General features: G+C 42.0%; 1 protein-coding gene and 1 long non-coding RNA gene across 3 annotated transcripts in view; both read left to right on the plus strand.

Moving 5' to 3' along the window:
- The window catches only part of LOC309660947, a 49,346-nt gene extending 35,055 nt beyond the window's left edge, over window positions 1-14,291 (plus strand). Inside the window, exon 2 of the long non-coding RNA XR_014263747.1 lies at window positions 1,015-14,291. This is a non-coding gene — a long non-coding RNA (uncharacterized lncRNA). The remainder of the gene's footprint in view (window positions 1-1,014) is intronic.
- PPARGC1A (PPARG coactivator 1 alpha) overlaps window positions 1-19,693 on the plus strand; it is a 467,754-nt gene that overhangs the window by 281,304 nt on the left and 166,757 nt on the right. The gene's annotated exons all lie outside the window — the stretch shown is intronic.

Consider the following 19,693-nt stretch of genomic DNA (forward strand, 5'->3'; position numbering starts at 1 on the left):
ACTCTCAAGATCTTGGATTATCGCTTATTAACTTACATCCAGAAAAACCTTAAGAATAGCACCCCATCCCCCCAATCATAAGCCGAGCATACTTTATGAGCACTGCGTTAGAAAAGCAAAGCTAGTAATTGTAACCATGTAGATGCAGAAACCATTAATGTTTCTCATGCCCTGTGGTAGGAAGAAATATATTAAAAATTGATTTTTGGTTTCTGCCTGTGTCTGTGTAACATTTATAATAAAGGATATAGGAGAAAGTATCCTTTAAAATTGATATTTTGAAGCATTTTGGGGTTGTTGGTGTTAACATAAATTTTTATTAATGGCTTCATATTGCATGGTAAAAGGTCAGCATGTGAATATGACAATTTTATCTTCTTAAGAAAAGATGGCGCTAGGATTCTTCAATAATTACATATAAGACAGAATTTTTGCTACATTATTGGGTTAAACCATTCTTAGACGTGAAATTATTCTTTGAACATAACAGAAGCTAAGTGTGCATTTTCTTCCTCCATTTTCTCTTTTTTTTAACTCTTTTTCTTGCCTCTTTCTACGTGCAATAGATGTAACTTGTTTCCTTGCTGTATATACAGTAAGCAGTGAGCCATGTGTTCATATTACTTCTTTGTCTCTGGGATTCTATTATCAGTGTACTCTTTCATAATTGAAGCAGCTTTTGTTCATCGGCAAAAACACATTGCATTTTATTTTGTTCCTGTTTCAGCTTCTTGGACATGATGTGGTGAACATACAATCCTGCGGGTGTTTTTTTTCCCAGTCACTTTAACTAAAATATACTTCTAAAAAGCCTGCCCCATTTGTTCTGAATGTTTTAGAATGTATCTTAGCTGTAATTCCCCAGAAATTAAATGGCATGGTGCACTTTCTGATGGGTTTTCATTAATCTGGTATAGTTTTGCTGCTGATTTGAGTTTATCAAATAGGGTTATAACCGGATGGAAATAATGCTGTCAAATGCTTGGATTTATCATATGTTTTGTAATTCCACAGATGATGTGGGCAAGATGGATCCGTATCAGAAAACAGCCTTTGAGTCAGAAGAGCTGCAGAGCCTCAACGCGTTAATTGCCAACCACCTAAAGTGTATAAAGAATGACATTTTATGCTACCTTGTTCATCATATTTTTAGAAAGAGTATGGGATAGATTAATAAAACATAGCAAATCTTCTATGCAAACCAAATGTTTATAATAAATGGAGCATAATCTAACTGTTCTGCTATAAAATGAATTAAAGTAGTCTCTAGCCAGTAAATTCAAAAAGAATAGAGTAGGATGGTTAGGTGACCTTAACAGGCAAGCATTTTACTATTGAATACATAATTGCCTTTCAAATGGTCCTCCCCTGTCAGGATGGAGTGGGTTCAAAGTAACACTGGAGTCTTTTCTTTAGCTGGTAGTAGCAAAACTGGCTGCAAATTGGATGCTTAGTGGCTGGGGGATGGGGGCTAACTATAGCCACTCATATCTGAATGGAGACCTTCTATAAATCCAACTGAAAATACTGTCGTTTTAATGTCATTCTCTGCCCTGTTGTACTATGTACTAGTAGTTTTTTAAACTTAGTTTGGCACCCATAGTATGTGAATAGAGAAGGCAAATTAATATCAACTGCGATAAAAATCTATCAGGAGGCTTATAATACAGTCTCAAAATACATTTACTTTTTATTATTGACAAACAGGTACCATGGTAGCCTTCAAAGTCGGAAGCGAACGGGTGATGATGATAGAAGTTGAATGAAAGTGAAAAAACGCTTTTCTTTTTCCTATTTGTATTTATCTTAGAACTATCCTTTTCTTAGTTTAATTTTTCACTCTTTGTAGCTACATACAAGGTGGAAGCCTTCTCTGAGATTTTGCTTATTATTGTTGTTTTTTTAAACCAGGACAAGTTTACAATGAGCTAAACTTCCACTCTGTTCTTCTCTTTCGGGTGGAGGTGATCTTATTTAAAATATCATTTTGCTTTGGGCCTAATTTCAGAGAAGGCAATGGCCAGGGAAGCTACGGGATGAGAAAGCCTCGTGGTTTTAGCGCACGCGCAGAAGGCGGCAGGATCCAGGCAGCAGCTCTCGTGCGGCTGAGCTCTGTAGACAGGCAAACTCCATCCTCGGCAGAGGGTCGTGGGAAGATTCTTCAGCCGTGGTGATTTTATATTGTGGTTCAGAATAGATGCTGAGGAACATTGCTCTTCTCCTGCACTTCTTCCTCCTCCTCCTTCCTCCTTCTATAATTCCTTCTAGCTTTCTTCTTTATTCTTCAACACTTAAGCAGAGGGACTCCTAAGCCTACATGTTCTTACAGCTACTGTGTCAGTGTGCTGTAGCCAGGCTTAACCAACAGAAACTTATTTCCTCATGGTTCTGGAGGCTGGAAGTCCAAGACCAAGGTGCCAGCAGGCTGGGTTTCTTCTGAGGCCTCTCTTCTTGGCTTACAGGTGGCCGCCTTCTCCCTGTGTCCTCACATGGTTTTTCCCCTTTGCATGAACGTATTTCTGGTGTTTCTTCCTCCTCGTATAAAGGCATCAGTACTATCAGATTAGGGCCCCACCCTTATGATCTCCTTTAACCTTATTATCCCCTAAAGGCTCTGGCCCCAGATACAGTCACCTTGAGGGATAGGACTTCAACATGTAAATTTTAAGGAGACACAATTCAGTCTATAATAGCTACCATAAAGGCTGTCTGGATAAATGATTCATTTAGACCATTATATGAAATATACATTAGATCTTTTCTGGTGAGTGAATGCTGTCCATCTCACATCCAAGAGAGAGCTATTTGTGAAGGAGTTAACAGCCCAACCCTCATTCCCACTCTTTTTTTAATACCTCTCTTCTCCTTCAGAGCTTCTCACTCTGGAGACCAACCATCCTCCTCTTCAGGGTCCCAAGCCCCACATTACTGTGGGGTTGTTTTTAGCAGAACCATTACATTTTAGGAGACTTCTTTGCTTAATGACTAAATAAAAGTTCCATGGTTCCTCTTTCCTGCCCCACATCAAAGCTTACCTACCCTCTTGCTCAGCCATTCCAAATTCTGAACTTCATTTTTTTGGACGTCTCATATCTGCTTAACCAAACCTGATGTACGTGTATGGTGAGAATTTCAAACTCCAAAAGCTGTCTGATAAAGGACCATTATCATCTTTGTGACAACCGTCATCACTGCCAACATTTATTTGATCCTCACAACAACCATGCCCAGTAGTCACTATCATTATTCATGTGTTACAGATGTGGAAACTGAGACTGTTATGTCATTATTTGCATATTAGAAATTAGAAATGAAGGCCATTAAGAGGTTAAGTGCTGTGCACAAGATTGCGCAACTTTTAAGTGGCTGAGCAAGAACTTGAACTTGGGAAGCCTGGCTCTAGCACCTGCTCTATTACCCATGATGCTGTTAGGAGGGAATAGCACAGCTGAGATCAGGAAGAGACCCTAGAAACCCTTCATAATTTAACTCAGTATTTGAAACTGATGAAGAAACCAAGGGCCCAGTGGTTCTTATTTTCACATAGTCATACAATGAAATGCCACCCAACAAACGCCAGGGGGCTGGGATTGCTATTTTTATTACACAGAATAAAAATAATGTTTACCAACTTTGAACACGTAAATACCACTTTGTCTGCATAACCTCAGACTTTCACAATTGAATAAGATGGATTTCAATCTCCCCATTTTGCAGCTAAGGAAACTGAGGTCAGCAGTTAGTTATAACGGACCCCAAAGTCAAACTAGGTGGTTCTTTGTCCTATAACCATGCTCTTTCCTCTCTCCTGGCTTTGCGCTGTCTCTACAGCCATGGCTCCAGATCCTGAGACCCCATCCCCCGTAACCTTTGTGAGGAAAGATTATGTGTGTCTCTGTCCCAATTTAGGCAGTATCACTGAAATAAAACGTAGACACAGACAGTCATGGGTGCAAGCCAGCCTCTGCAACTACTAGCTGTATGGTTCCCTCACCTCCTCAAGGCTCTCTGAGACTTGATTTTTCTCGTATGTGAAAGAGGAAGAATAATGGTAACCACATCAAGGCAATGTTTATTAATTCAATGAATATTTATTTAGCACCTTTCATGTGACCACTAGAGACAGGGTTTTGGCCTCAAAGGTTTCTGAGAGAATTTAAAAATACATTACAAAGGGCTTAGCACAGCTTCCTGGGACATAGTAAGTACTCAACAAATATTATGAGGTGGTACTATTATTGTTATTATATTATTTTGGGTCCCCTGGCAGTTGTCTGTTCTGCTTGCATACAGCATTATTACAGGTGTTTTGTGGGGAAACACACACACACACACACACACACACACACACACACACACATTAAGCAAAGAAGTTTTTTTCCATGTTATCATTATTGGATCCTTGATAATAGTGGTCCTGATACAACTAGTTTTTCCCTCTCGATCTATCTAATACTTGGGCCTGCTCTCTACGGCTTTGTAGTTATTCTTCTCCCATTCATCTTCCAGGCCATTAGAAGTCCTTATCTTTGATCTCCAACAGCTTTCAAAGAAGCTGGAGAAATCTTTTTTACCCGGTAAGCCAGCCTTTCCTCCTCTGCATTCCCCCCATATGCTGCCCTTTCTGTGACTTGGCGATGCAGTGCCTTCAAAGTTAGCAACCCAACCTGCTTACCAAGCCACCCCAGCACCAATTTTGTTATTTTATTTTATGGATATTAGTGTCCTTTACCAATAATGTTCAGTGCTTTCCCCTGAGCCTTTGATTTCCTTTCAGAAGTAGATCCCTTATATTCAATTAGTAACACTTAAAAAACTTCTTTCTACTGGTTTATAGTCCCATCTGGAGGAAGGGAGTTACTCTGCAGTATAAATTGAGTGTAAAATTTGGCTATGCAATAAGAATTCACTTCCGTTAAGGCAAAAAGAAGAGATGCATAAAATTCAAATCATGCATAGAATAAATGCTTTATCTTTAAGAAACATAAAAATAGACATCAAACACCATAAAAACATAGAGGGTTTCCTCTCTCTCTGTCTCTCTTTGTAGAAATGAATTTGTGTGCAATTTCATAGCAAAAACTTTGCAATGAAAGATTATGTATGTCCAATGCTGATAAGACTGCCCAAATATAAATTTTATGATGCATTTCCTTTAGAATTCCATCTTTCTACCAGCATAATCAAAGAAAGGAAAATAAAGTTTAAAAGCCTTTGGAGAGCCAAGCACAGGCACCTGAAGAGATCAGGAAAGAATGAGAACCTGTAAATTGTAGCTAATTTGTAACAGTTTTGCTAAGGCTGCTCTCCTTAAAAGAAGGCACTTGCTCTAAATTTTCTTTCCTCCTTCGGCCACAGGACTGCGCTTCCTGCTAACACCTGCCAGTGATAAAAATGCAGGGTAGGAAGTGAGGGGGGTGAAGCAATTAGGGAAGCTTGCAAGCCAGCATCCTGAGCCCAGGAAGACCACAGTGGGAGGACTTCTCTGATCCTCTAGGGAATTGACAGTGGGTAGAATCACTGCAATTGAATAATAATGCAGTTCATCTTCACTTAACCAGCAGCTGAAAGACCCTCAAACCAACATCGCTGGTACAGATAGGAAGTCACAGGTGAAGCCTAAGAGGGTGCCTTTGAGGACCCTTAGGATCAGACACCTGAAGATGTGCACAGAATATTTGTGTTTCCAAAATCTTCCAGTAGCAAAATGGTAATTCCTTATATTTTTCTAATGTAACATCCCCCAAATTGTGACAAATAAAAATGGTTTCTCTGCTCAGGTAAATTTGGGAAATATTGATTAAAGAGAGAAAAAAAAGTGAAAGGAATTTAAAAAAATATTGCAGGACTTTTCAGAGCCTTTAATAGATTCATGAGCATTGTGAATGTCTAACAGAGAAACAGGGTGAAATAGTAGTTTGATTTTTCACTAAGTGTCTCACAGGTCTTTGATTCTTTGCAATCCACTTGAAGATACACTGGTTTAGTGCTTCACAAAGCACTTTCATACAGATTATGTCTGAAAAGTGAGCACATGTATATTTCATCAGGGATGTATTAAAATATAGTCTGTCGGTTTAATAAAATCTCAGTTACCTTCAGGGTTGAAATCCCTCATCTGTAATTTCACAGAGTCACAAAAAAGTCATACTTTGACCATCACTACCTAAGATCCCCTGAAACTTTCTGGCTTTCACATCTGTGTTTTCTATTTTTAGAAACCACTGTTTATTTGCAGGAAATATTGAATTCATTTTCCTAGACTAGGTTTACTCTACTGGCAAGAGATTTCAGATTTTCATTTTTATCATTATCTCTTTAAACCTGATTGTGTTTAACTTCTTACAGTTTCATTATTCCTAAGCACCACCTCTGACGTTTTACATTTCAAATTTTACTTTATTTCTTTAAATGTCTGTGCCTTTATTCCTGTGTCATTTGGGGAGGATGAATTTTCGCTCTTCCACCTTGCTTAACCACATCATTGGAGATAAGCAACTCAGCAGGCCTAGCATGCTGTTTCTAAGAACATATGATGGGCCAGATGACAGATGTTGTATTTGTATTTGGTGAAAACGTCCTATTTTCTGCTAAAAATATGAATTAGAGAAAAGCTCGATCACTAAAGTCAAATGTCTGAAATGCAGGTCCAAGGTGCCGTCCTCTATATCGTTTGAGGAAAGGTCCTTTGCTTCAGTCAATCTCCCTGCAGAAGTGGGTTAACCTCGAGTAAATTAGCAAATTAGGTCATTCTGAACATACTATGCCCCAGCCGTATTGATTACATGAGTTGTTACTATAATACTATCTTAAATTTATATGGAACCTTGGAACCTTGCAAAAATCTGTAAGGATTCTTGCATCTATTATCCCATATATCCTGAGATACTATTTGGAATAGATAACCACAGGCACAAAAACTAGGGCAATGACCAATCAAAATGAACCCAGGTCCAGCCCAAAGCGGAATGGTGGAGCCCCTCCCCCACACTGTGCTGTGCTGGGCGCCCCCCCTCTTAGCTGTTGCATCCAAGGGGGTTGCATCACGTCATAGGGTGATCGATGTTGCACCCAAGTAGCCGGCATGGAAGTGTCTTAATGTTTTAACAGCCAGTGCAGCTGTACTATGCTGCAGATCAGAGCAGAATATATCATGACAAAGATACTAAGAAATAGACTGAAGTGGTACCATTTTTCTCAGGGAAAAAAAAACAACTGGTGTATAAAAGCCTTTTGACCTTTACCCAAAATCATAGTCACTGACACTAGACCAAATAGATACCAACCTGCTCTTCTTTCCATTGATCCAGGAAGAAAGGATGTACATAAAGTGGTGACCCGAGGTCCCTCAGCTGCAGGGAACACATTTTGTATGGATTAGTAAACACTTGTGAAAGTTGTTTGAGGGAAAAGACATAGCATATGACTCCACGAATTGTATCTGCCATTCTCTGAGGGTCAACTCAAGCTTGTTAATTGAACCTCCAGGTAGAGTTTCCCCATGGTTACCTACCCCCTCATATAAGCACAGATTACCGTGCCTATCCCAGACGTAAGCAGCCAAGCATACAAATCATGATTTGAAAAATTGGAGGGGCTAGGCCAGGACATGTGCCTAACAGCTTGCTAAGTTAGCAACTTCTGCTAAGTCGCAAAATAGCAGGGTTGGGAGTCGCCAGGTTCATCTGACTTCAGGGCCCATCATTAACCCATTAAACCTCAGCTGCAGTAGCAAAGTCTGAGGAATTTGCAACGGTTTCACCTCAGCCCTTTGCAGCCGTGGGAAAAGGGGTGAGTGTGTCATTTGGTTTCCTATCTTATTGAATGATGGCTGCTATGGTGAGTTGGAATTTGTTGTACTTAAGCTTTTTCTCCAGTCTGCTGCAGACTGATGTAGGAATTCTTAGACCCAGAGGTAAAAGGATATCTAGTAAAATAAGAAGTCTGTCTAAGTGTTCCTAAGTCCGCATTGCTTTTGGTCAATGAGAAGTGGGACAGTCACACACTAAACAATCCCATAGAATATTCACGGTAGCTTGCATGTATCTATCTGTATCTTGTGTCATGGTTTTGCTGTCTGTTGTTTGCTTTCAAAAGGTTAAGGAGAATTGTTTCCTCATCTCTGTGGGAAAAGAAAAAGGGAACCAAGGAAAGTCCTTACTCACCACGGGGGAAAAAAGATTAAGGGACATAATGGGCTGTTTTGAGCAAGTGGTATTGAAGGTGCCTCCTGCTGAGAGTGTGTGGTTTATGCTGAGAGGCTGCTCTTGAGGCAGGTGTGTGTCTGGGAGTGCCAACGTGGGTGGGTCCGATGGGTGACCCAGCAGCAGAAAGAAATACAATAACAGAATGTCCCCAGTCCAGGGCTGGGAATGCATGTAAAGAGATACTAGAGAAAGCTGATTCATGGGCAGCCGTGATCGTTATGGGAATTTGGAAGAAATAAACAATCAAAGCCTTCGAACTTGTCAAGAAACTTTTAATCCCTACAAGAGAGTAAACTGTTTTAAAGATAAATAAATAAATATTCATTGAGCCTCTTCAGTATTCATGGTGTTCTTCCCAGCACTGGAGGATTCCTAACAAGTGTAAAGGAAATTTTGTCATCAAGAGAAGCAGCGTGCCCAGCGGCTCTGGATACGTGCTGTGGGGTGGATCTAGGCGTGGACCACAGCGGCATCACTAGTTTAGTGAGCCTGGGCAAACCGTTTAACATCCTTGTGGTTCAGTTTCCTTGTCCGTAATAAAGCACATAATGGTAGCCCTTGCCTCATACAATGAGTTTAAGTTGAATGTACTTCATACATACAACGTTTTTAGGACAACATACCCAGTAAGCACTTAAAATGTCAGCCATTTAATGTTTGGTAAGACTCTTACCAAACATTTATCAAGGATCTAATCTTGGCTCTAGGGCTTGAGTCCTCGTATCAGCTCAACCGTGAAGCAGCTGTGTTGCTTCAGATACGTCACATAACTTCTGTGCTTCTCTGAAGCACAGCGCTCTCCTCAGTAAATTGAGGATCTTAATACTTGCCCTACTGACTGAGGGGATTATTCTGCCGATCTCTATAACAATCCCTCTGGTGAAACCCCTTTGCAAGGTACAAAGTTCTGGGCAAATGCAAAGTCTCAGTAGTTTTTACTTTAAGAAAGGCATTTATTATTAGGAATAAGTTGTTATGATCTAGTTGCAGAAATAAGGTATGTAGAAGAAAAAGATGACTGTGTATATAAGAGAGTGAGTAGAGAATGAATGGGGAAGAAAAAGGGAGCTGAAGGTACTCCAGGTGAAGGCAAGATCTCCAGTGATCTGAGGGGGCTGAGAAAGGGTAAGTCACTTTCTGGAGGACAAATGGCTAACAAGTGGTGCGTAGGGGCTTTGGGGACCGTTCTGCCTCCTGCCTGATTTGGAGGGGGAGGCTTTCAGTTGCTGGGGCTCTTCTGCTTGCACCTGCGAGGGGGCGGGGCTCGAATCTGCAGCCCTGGTGGAGGACCACCAAAGGCTCTCTAACTTCCTTCCACCTCCAGTTCTTCTCTTCTGCTGTTCCCACGGCCTGAAATATTCTCTCCCTTCACCCATTTGACTGTCTCCTGCTCCCCCTTTAATTTGCTTTTTCTAGGAAGGCTTCTTTGGTATTATTCCTCCTCATGTCTGGGCTAGGGATTCCTATACACTTTCATGCATAGATCTTGTCACACTGTTGTGTCACATACTGTTGGTGTCCACAGCCTGCAGCTGGACTGCAAGTTCTGTGAGAGCAGAGACAGGTCTGCCTGATTCCAGCTGGTATTCCCAGTGCCAGGAAGGAGGGAGGATGGAGGGCAGGGAAGAAAGAAGGAAGGAAGGGAAAGAAAGAGGGAGGCTTTGCATAATAAAAGATAAGCTTGGTAAATGACTTTAGAGGTTCAGACTGTGGAATGATTTTTAGAAACCTCTTTAGGGGAGCATTCTAATATCTCTTCCCCTCCTGATACACACATATGGGAAATACACTATTATTTCTGTTGAACACGAAGCTCTCAGGAGCCAGTAAGGGGCCCAGGTCCTGGGTAGGCAGACCCATCAGAACTTGAGCTGCTGTTGTCTGCATGCATCTGCTTTACCTGCTCAGCTGACATGTGGGCCCCATTGCTCAGAGCCATTGCAGCCAATTTGGTAGATAATCTGCAAATTAAAAATTCAATAAGTAGTTCCCAGAATCATTTTCAAAAGCTGGGACATAGAAATTAACATGTTAATAATCAGTGCACGGTGGGGTGGGTTTTCTGCTGTGGATAGTCATGGCTTTAATTTGGTATTACAAAAAAGCCACAGGATGCATTCCTTTAATTTTGCTGCACAGAATGTAGGCTTTCAGGGGTGTTCAGTAAATATCGATGTGGGTAATGATATTGCACATGGATTTTGTGGCAACTTAGGCCGGCAATAAATAGGGTGCGGTAGGATTCATCAGAGTTTCCTTTAATCACAAGGCCTTATATTTGTGCAGCGCTTTTACTCTTTAGCACATCCTCAAATGGATCTCTCAAGTGCTCCCAACAAACCTGTGAGGCAGCAACAAGCCTGTACACACACATGGAGAGATGTGTCTGGAAGTGCACGGCCTCACACCTGCAGCTAGTGGGCGGTAGGGTGCGATGAGAAGCTAGCTGTCTCCATCCCCGGATAGAGAGCTTTGCAGAGCTAGGTATTGAACCCTGCAGTGCTAACAAATTCATACAAAGGTTGCCCTAACGATTCAGTTATAATAACCTGAAGCCACAATGCCTGGTCTGAACACCACTCTGAGGGCAGCAAAGCTTTGACAGACAGACCTGGGTGCGTGTCTCTGTTCCAGCACAGAGAGACTTCAGACTTGTCACTTAAAATCTCTCAACTTCGGGGGCCTCATTTAAATGATGGAGATCTTAATAACTACCCCATAGGGTCACCGTTAGGGTGAAAGCAGAGCAGCCACATGAGAAAGTACTCAGTGGATACTTACCATGATTCCTGGTGTTGTTTGAAATTGGAGAAGTATGGAACAAGGTATCTGAAAAGGAAGACAGGTCAAATGATCTTTGCCGTGCTGTCCCTATGGTAGCCACTAGCCCCATGTGGCTCTTTACTTTTTTTTTTTGAGGTTAGTGTAATCTTCGTTCAAAAACTGTATCAGGATAATACAAGAAAAGAAAATTATTTATCATTTCACTTATAGATGCAAAAATTTGAAATGAAGTATTAGCTACGTCAATCCAACATTGTATATATTTTTAGCTACAGAATTATCAGGTAGAGTTTACATTTAAATTGATTACACTCAAATTGAAAAATCTAATTCCTCTGTCTCACAACCCACACGTCAAGTGTCCAGTAGCTGCATGGGGCTTGTGGCTACCATCCTGGATAGCGAGCGCATCTGTACAGAACATTTCCATCATTGCAGAAGGTTCTATTGGATGTTGCTGCTGTAGGGGAAAGGACCTCTTCAGGGAAGCAGGCAGGGGAGGTGCCATGCAAAGTCAGGACTTCACGTTGCCACAAGAGGAGGCCGGCATGAAGACGCAGACCAGTGGGTCCCCTCTCTGTTGTGTGACAATGTTGTTTACAAGGGCTATGCAAATCATGCGTGAGGAGGACAGAGCGGCGCGTTGAATAGGCCACTCCACGACATCCTGCTGGTAATTGTGTGGAGCACTGCAAATGGCGGGTAATTTCCTCTCAGGTGCCTGTGCTACACGCTTGTTTGGCATGCTTTATTGCCGGCTGGATTTACACTGTGCATTTGCCATAAAAACTGTTTCCAAAAGAAACAAGGAGCGTGGCAAGATAAAAAGCGATATAAAAAGGGTATTTTGTGATTTATTTATGTCAAATTTATGGAAGATGACAGGAGGCATTACAGTTCCAAAATTAGTTGTCACAGTCAGGCTGTAAATCCTACAGGACAGGAGTTAAAGGAATAGGTTGGGAACCAGGACCCCTGGGTCTGTGAGGGGCCCACAGGAAATCCAAACACAGCAAGGAATTTCTAAGACCCTCCACAGAGGGGCTCGGCGAGTCATTGAGCTGAGAACCTGGCACTTAATGGCTAACGAGTATTGGATGCTTGCTATGTTCTAAGTACCTTCCATTTATAATCTCATTTAATTCCCACTAGCTCTAATTTATTAATTTTACAGACATGGAAACTTGATACTGTATTTTTGCACTGAGATACAGTGCATAAAAGGTGAAACCAGAAGCAAGATGGTGACTGACTTGAATGTACCTGTTAGGCTACATTCACTAAAAATTTAAATTCAAATTTATAAAAATAAATAAATAAATAAATAAATAAAACATTTTAAAAGATTTAAATTCATTCATGGCCCACAAGCATTTATTTAGCACCTGCTATGTGCCAGACACAGCATCAAGCACTAGTGATACAGAAAGGCTAAGATGTGGTCCTGCCATCAATTAAATTTTGGTCTAGTAAGTGACTGAACTGTTGTACGAACAACTGTGACATGAATTAGACCAAAAAAATGTGGTATAGATATGTATGGAATTCTCTAGAACCACAAAGGAACATGGTTTAAATTCCAACTAGAGTGCGTGGGAGAGCTTCATGGACGTGGTAGTCTTTGAGATGAAGAACAGATGAGTCCTTAACAGTCAGAGATGGAGAGAGGGATGGACAAGCTAACCTCCCCTTAGCCCGTGATGTGAGTTTTTTTATTTTCCCAGGAAATGAGCTGGCATGGCACTAATCCATCTACACTTAAATTCCTTGTATTTGGTTGGGGAGTGGTACCCTAAAGACATAAGTGGGGAAAGATAAAATATTTCCCCTAATTAAAAAAAATCTAGTTTTAAACCAGAGAAAGACTGTTGAAACCCTCTTCCTTCTTGGCTTTCAGCAAGCACGTGCCTTCTCCACCCACTCCTTCTTGCGTTCCTTTAAGGACCCTTCTTTGTTCAACCCTTAAATGTTGGAGCCCTCTGCTCTCCCCCAAAGGGGTCCTCTTCTTTTCTCACCCCATACACTGTGTGTGTGATCTCATCCACTCACAGGACTCCCGTTCCCAAGTATTTTCTGATGACTCCCAAATTTATAAAACCCACCCTAATTTCTGCCTTGAAGTCCAGATCCACGTATGCACCCGCCTATTAACCATTTATATCTGAATGTTCTACGGGTATGTAAGACTTGTTCCTCTTTCTGTATTCCCCACCGCCCACCACTGTGAGAGATGCCACGGACCATCGCTCAAGTCAGAACCGCAGGGAACCAGTCGGGATCATCCCTTCTCTTGTCATCCCTACGTCCTGCCAGGCGCGCAGTCCTCCGTCTGTCTCCATTCCAGATCTATGGCCTTAGTAATCAATACTAATTGCTATTATTAGAGGAGTAATAAGCAGCACAGATTCTGGAGACAGAGTGTGTGGGTTCGAATCTTGGCTCCATAACTTAAGTTACAAATCCTCTCTGTACCTTAGTTTCTTCACCTGCAAAATGGAGGCAAAATATAACACTGCCTCTCAAGCTGTTGTGAGGAGTTAACGAGTAACAGAACAGTGCCCAGCAAATGTTAGCGTTATTTCAGTTTTTGCAATTATAACTGAACATTTTTTGCACTGAATATTGTGCTGAGTGATTTACATTTATCTTATAGAATCTCCACAGCACTATGGGGGACTTTTGTTAGTCCCATTTTACAGATGAGAAAACAAGAGTCTTCAAAAAGGGAAATAAATTGCCCACACATCTGGCGAGTAACAAAGCCAGCATTCCAACCCATAGCTGACTGACGTCAAAACTTGTGCCCTGAGGGACTTCCCTGGTGGCGCAGTGGTTAAGAATCCACCTGCCAGTGCAGGGGACATGGGTTCGAGCCCTGGTCTGGGAAGATCCCACATGCCTCAGAGTAACGAAGCCCGTGTGCCACAACTACTGAGCCTGCGCTCTACAGCCTGTGAGCTACAACTACTGAGACCACGCACTGCAACTACTGAAGCCCCTGAGCTCTAGGGCCTGCGTGCCACAACTACTGAGCCCACGCACCTAGAGCCCGTGCTCTGGGACAAGAGAAGCCACCGCAATGAGAAGCCCGCCCACCGCCACGAAGAGTAGCCCCCACTCGCCGCAACTCGAGAAAGCCCGTGCACAGCAAGGAAGACACAACACAGCCAAAAAAAAAAAAAAAACCAACTTGTGCCCTTAGCCACTGTACTTTCTGGATTCACTCTATAAAGACATCCTAACTGGCCCCCTGGCCTCCAGCTTCACCCCTCTCTAATGGCTTCTTCACAGTTGCTTGACCATGTTATAAAGAATATTTGTTTCAAGAAGATCAAGCCATCAAAAACTTCAATATTTCCTCCCTGGCTGGCCCTTCCTCACTCTAGCCATGCTCCAATACCCTCATCTCTTTGGCCAACTTTCCAAGAGCACCCAGGAGTGAATACAGAACTGCCAGGGTTCATAAATGCAATTATGTGGTTAGCAGGGACTTAATATTATGGCCACACATTTATGGACAGTTAGGCTGCCTGGAGAGGTTGGGAAATGTACTGATCTCCCTCTAGGGCTTGAGTCAAGACTGTCTCCACGTGGACCCGCAATCCTTCCAGAGTTTCTCCATCTCTACAAAGCGAAGAAATCTGTTATTTCAAATGGACTTGAGGCTTAATTAATGATTATGAAGGGCTTACAGGTGCTAGAAGACAAAGGCATTACTTAAATACACATGTAATATAAATCATATGTGGATAAAAGAGACAAGTAAATTAGATCAACCAAAGGTCACTCCTTTACTGAGCTGGGCACCCGAAAATTCATCCAGGACTGCTTCTTGCCAGGAGTGAATGGATTCGAAAGTAAAGATTTTCAATGGTATTTTGCTCACAAAAGATTCCTGCAGTGGGTAAAGAATGATATTGCTCATGGTAATAGCAATAAGAGCGGCTAGCGAGGGAGAATAATTTGAAAACTGAATGTCTCTTGTGATTTTCCTTTGATGAACAATCATGGAAGATTGTCTAGGTTTAATGCTAGGTCCCAGTTTCTTGAGCCTGTGTTTTAGAAACTGACTGATTGTAGTTTTTCACTGGGTCTCCACCAAGTCCTGACCACAAAATGTCACTTTGCAGTTAGATGGCCCCCATCTGAAAGGCACCGAGAGATGCCAATTGCAATTCAGAAATCTCAGTTTTCAAATATACCTTGCAGCTTATTCCTGGTGAGAAACACTTCCCGTGCCCCGCCACCCCCCATGGGCATGCTAAGTGTTGTGCTGAGAAAAAAGGTGGAGATCATTCTTTTGAATGAAAGGAAATTTGCGGCTAGGAGCTCAAGTCCCTGGAGCTTAAGAGGCCTCCCTCTTTTTTAGTGTTTCTTGCTGTGCAGTTTTCCTGTGGGTTCAGGTAAGAGCAAGAGACAATTGAAATGGAAGAGGTAAAAGGCACAGACTAACGGCAATTGCCTTTATCACCTCCTCTACTTGGCCTTTAGTCAAGGTTATAATCTATATGTGCAGGTGCCCAGCAGGCCATATGTTCTCAGTGGACCAAGTTCCTGCAGTAAGCCCTGGGCAAACAGCAGTCTTGTATTGACATTTGGGATTGCTCAGAGTCAGAAAAAATATCTTCCTGGCTAGGTAGAGCCAACCTCCAGTTCCAACTCCCTGTTTGGATTTTGGAGTTGGGAAGCATCGGTTGCTTTAGACTGTCAAATTGTCTTGGACAGCTTTGAACTCAGAGATGGTAGACTCTAGAGAGATCTAAGCAATGGACTTGAAATAGTGGACCAGTGAGGGGAGGCAACAGGATGAAATTGGAAGTTTCGCTTCCTGGTGTTCTTACTAGAGAATTGGTTGAGTGAATCATTCACCCTCTCTGAGCTTCAGTTTTCTCCTCTTTGAAATGAAGGTGTTGGGCCAGGTGACCTCATGGTCCTAACATGCTATGCTTAGGTGACAAACCTAGCTTCAGTCCCTTTCAGCCATGCTTTGCCTCACCCACAACATACAGTAGAATTTGACAATTGTTGCAGAATGGATATTCAGAATTTTTTGTCCCACTACATTTTAACTGGAAGAAAAACTGCCCCCACCCCTGCTACTTCTACTTTTCTTCCTGGTGCTATTCAAAAAAAAAAACGGGGGAGAGAAGGGGTTGTGGAAGGTGGACCCATTTGGCTTTCTCAGCAGATTTGTTGTTGGATTTTTTTTTCCAGCCCTTTTCTTACTGGCCAGAGGGTTTGATTTAGTTGGAAATGGCATCTAGCAGTGCAAATGCTCCTTATCTCTATTGGTCATGATCCTGACACCCATTTCTTTGTCCAAAGTCCTCAAAACAGCCTATTAGTTAAAGTATTCACTTGGACACCTTTAGGACTGGCGTCACCGTGTAGGGCAAAGGATGATTTCGGGAGAATCCTCTGCGATGGGCATCTCATCACTGCATAACAAGCACAGGGGGCCTTTTGATAGGCAGGGAATGTGGCCACTCAATGCCTATCCCAATCGCCATAGTGAAAAAGGCCAGTTCTTGTTCCATGTAGTTATAACACAGTAACAGGTGACACGGAAGGGTGGGGGACCATGTGTCCTTGTCAGACAGCCTGATTGTCATGTGTTGCTCTAGTGACTGGATTCATGCTGAAATTAGCCACAAGTGCCCTAACCTTTTATAGGAAGTGTAACGCGGGCGTCAGCAAGGGAGATGGCTGGTCTCCCCAATAGGTTCAATTGAGCATGCTGAGAACTTCCGGGTACCATATGGTTTCTATAGAAGCGTAAGGATAAATCACGTCATATCCTTTAGCTGAATCCCTGAAATCCTCCATGAGTGGAACTGTCCTGCCCTGGGACTTGAGTTAGGATATTCTGACCCTCTTCCAAGTTTGATGAAATTTTGCTCAGGGGGAAATTAAATCTAAATCGCTATTCTGTCATCAGAACTTCTGCTATGGTGGCAGATCTTTCCTGAAGAGATAGTATTGTTATAAGATTAAAATAGTAAAATGGTGTAACTGCCCCATTCTTGACATTATTTTTAGCTGCCTAGATATATGATTTTTTTTAAAGAACTATCTAGAAAAACTACATACACACACACACGTGTGCTCACACACACACGCACATCCATTTAGCCATTTTTTGGCTTTTTCCACCAACATGTAGACTTAGCTAAATTGAAACACAGAAACATAATTAAAGCAACTATTCATAGATGATTTCCTTGATATCTGGAAGTGAGAGCGCGCAGTGAACAGAGTTGGTAGTTAATCTAACTACCATTGTTCTGTCACGTGCTTATAAGCCCACTAGGCCATCGGGTTCCCAGAGAAAGTGGAATGACTTACTTTAGTGATGCTTAATTTTGTTATGAATTGGGGCAGATTAAGGGGAGCTTGAAGCCTCAGGCACTGAAACAATGTGATGACTTTCACCCTAGGTGGAGGCAATAGAGCTAATTGGGCATGCTCGTTAAACCTTACCCATCTGCAGGACACATTGCACAATTCAAGATGATGGGGCTCTCTGCCGGAAATAATGATGATTTTATTCCTTTTTCCATTTAGTCATTTTCACAGGACAAGTTCATTACCCCAACAGGACTTCGTAGTGGATTTACTTGACCAAGGCAAGGCCTGCCCCGTGGAACGCAAGTGGACTGAACATGCTTTGTTCAGTCCTGCCTCTCAAATTAGGAGCCAGATTTTGCCAGCTCACTCTTGTTGGTTAAACAAGCTGTGGTTTACCTATTTGTGTACCCTCTAGAGAGGAATTTCTTAATACTACCTCAGTACTGTTGACATTTTAGGCTATATAATTTTTTTATGGGGAGGGGTGCTGTCATATGCTGTAGGATGTTTAACAGCATCCCTGACTTCTATTTACTAGATGCCAGAAGCATCCCTGCCCACCCCCTCCCCCTCATGGAATCACAACTAAAAATGTCTCCTGGCATTGCCAAATGTCCCTGGGGGACAAAATCGCTACCGCTCTAGAGATATTTCTGACACAAAAGGATGAAAATTTAGGCCTTCATATCCAAAACAGAGGCTGCATCTATCGGGCCACCTTATTGGGAGATTTCAAATCAGTTTTTAAAGGTTAGTCTAGATTGCTACCTGATCCAACTCAGCAGGAAAAATCATACCATGTTGCGTGTGAAGTGACTATAATTTATAAGCTCCTTAGTCTGGCCTTGAAATCGCCATTTTGAGCACTTGCCCAGGCTGACCAACCTTAGAGGCTGAGTTGCTTTTTTACAGACTCAAGGTTTCCCCTCTGCTCTTGGGCACTCATTACAGGAGCTCGCTGAGCTTACCATGGCCTGGTGCACTTACTCATAAGCAGCCTTTTACTGGTGCATCCAACGATTTGAAATCTTCTGCTGCCATCACCTTCCCGGCTGATATAGAAGTTCTGCTCTATAAATGAGAAGGACAAAGAAGTGCTGATCAGAGAGAAAAGAAGGAGAAAGATTGACCTGTCACATACACTCTTCTCTTTCTACCTTCACAAGAGAGTCCAAGGCCTCCCAGACACCTGAGGGCTTAAAAGGGCAGCAAGCATCCTGGTAGTCATTGTTGGCATCTTTCCAAATGGTCAAGACAAAGCTAGGGAGGGTGGTGTTCCCCAAAGCCACACTGGGCTGGGCTGTGCCCACTGAAGAAATGGCAAGGAGTCTCAATTTCTAATCTCTTAAGCTGTTCACCGTACCTTATCACCACCTTCTGTGGAATTAAAAGTCATACTGGCCAGTTGAGAAGGTTTTTCCATTCAGGGATATATCATGCACATTCTAACACCAGAATAATTACTGAAATATGGGAGAGGGGCACATTTCATTTTACCTCGGACTTGATGCCTGCAAATAATTTGGAGACTGGGCAGCCGATTCAAATATCCTGATGGATTTTTATCTGACCAGGTGTTCATTTTGTTCCCTGCTTAGTTCTCTGTCAGCAAAGAGCCCCTCCTCATGTTGATTCTGTTGAAGAGGGCCATATGGTGTGTAATGCCTACCCTCAGTCAATGTAGTCACATTTGCATTCACTCCCTGATGAGACAGTAAAGGGGAGACTCCTCTCCAATGCCAAGGACCTTGTGCTTGGAGCAGGACTGAGCATAGAGTGATAAAGGCTTCATTTATTTTTAAATCAAGGGTTCTAGCTAAAGTCATTTATTTGCATATTGAAGTTCTAGGATATCTTCCAAATTCTGCTCCTTCTGTTAATATTAATAAACCCTTTGGGGGTAAATCATACTAACAAACACACTTTTCAAGAAATAAAGGCAACTAGGACTCCGGGTGTATGTCTACTAACACTTTCTAGCCTTCCTTGGTGGGAAGGGCATAGTGATCTATTTTCATTTATGTCTGAGACTATGCTAAAGACAATTCCATTTCATAAATACGCTTAAGCACTTTCTAGAAATAATTTCACTGTAAATATTGCAAGTACAAAACCTTTATTTTCTATTACCTATTTTCCATTAGCTATGTTTTCTGTAAGAAAAGATTTCTATAAGAAAAATATTATATATTTCTATATTTCTAGGTTTTCTTATAGAAAGGGCAATGAGTTACATTCACAAACATAGGTATTGATAGCCGCATAAGACCATTTATTTGAAAACTGCATTGCACTTGAGCAAAATTGATACCATTAAGGCTAAATGAATTGTTGGAGTAGATTACAGTTGATAC

The sequence above is a fragment of the Balaenoptera physalus genome (assembly GCF_965194825.1).
Source record: "Balaenoptera physalus genome assembly, chromosome: 5".
NCBI classification, from domain to species: Eukaryota; Metazoa; Chordata; class Mammalia; order Artiodactyla; family Balaenopteridae; genus Balaenoptera; species Balaenoptera physalus.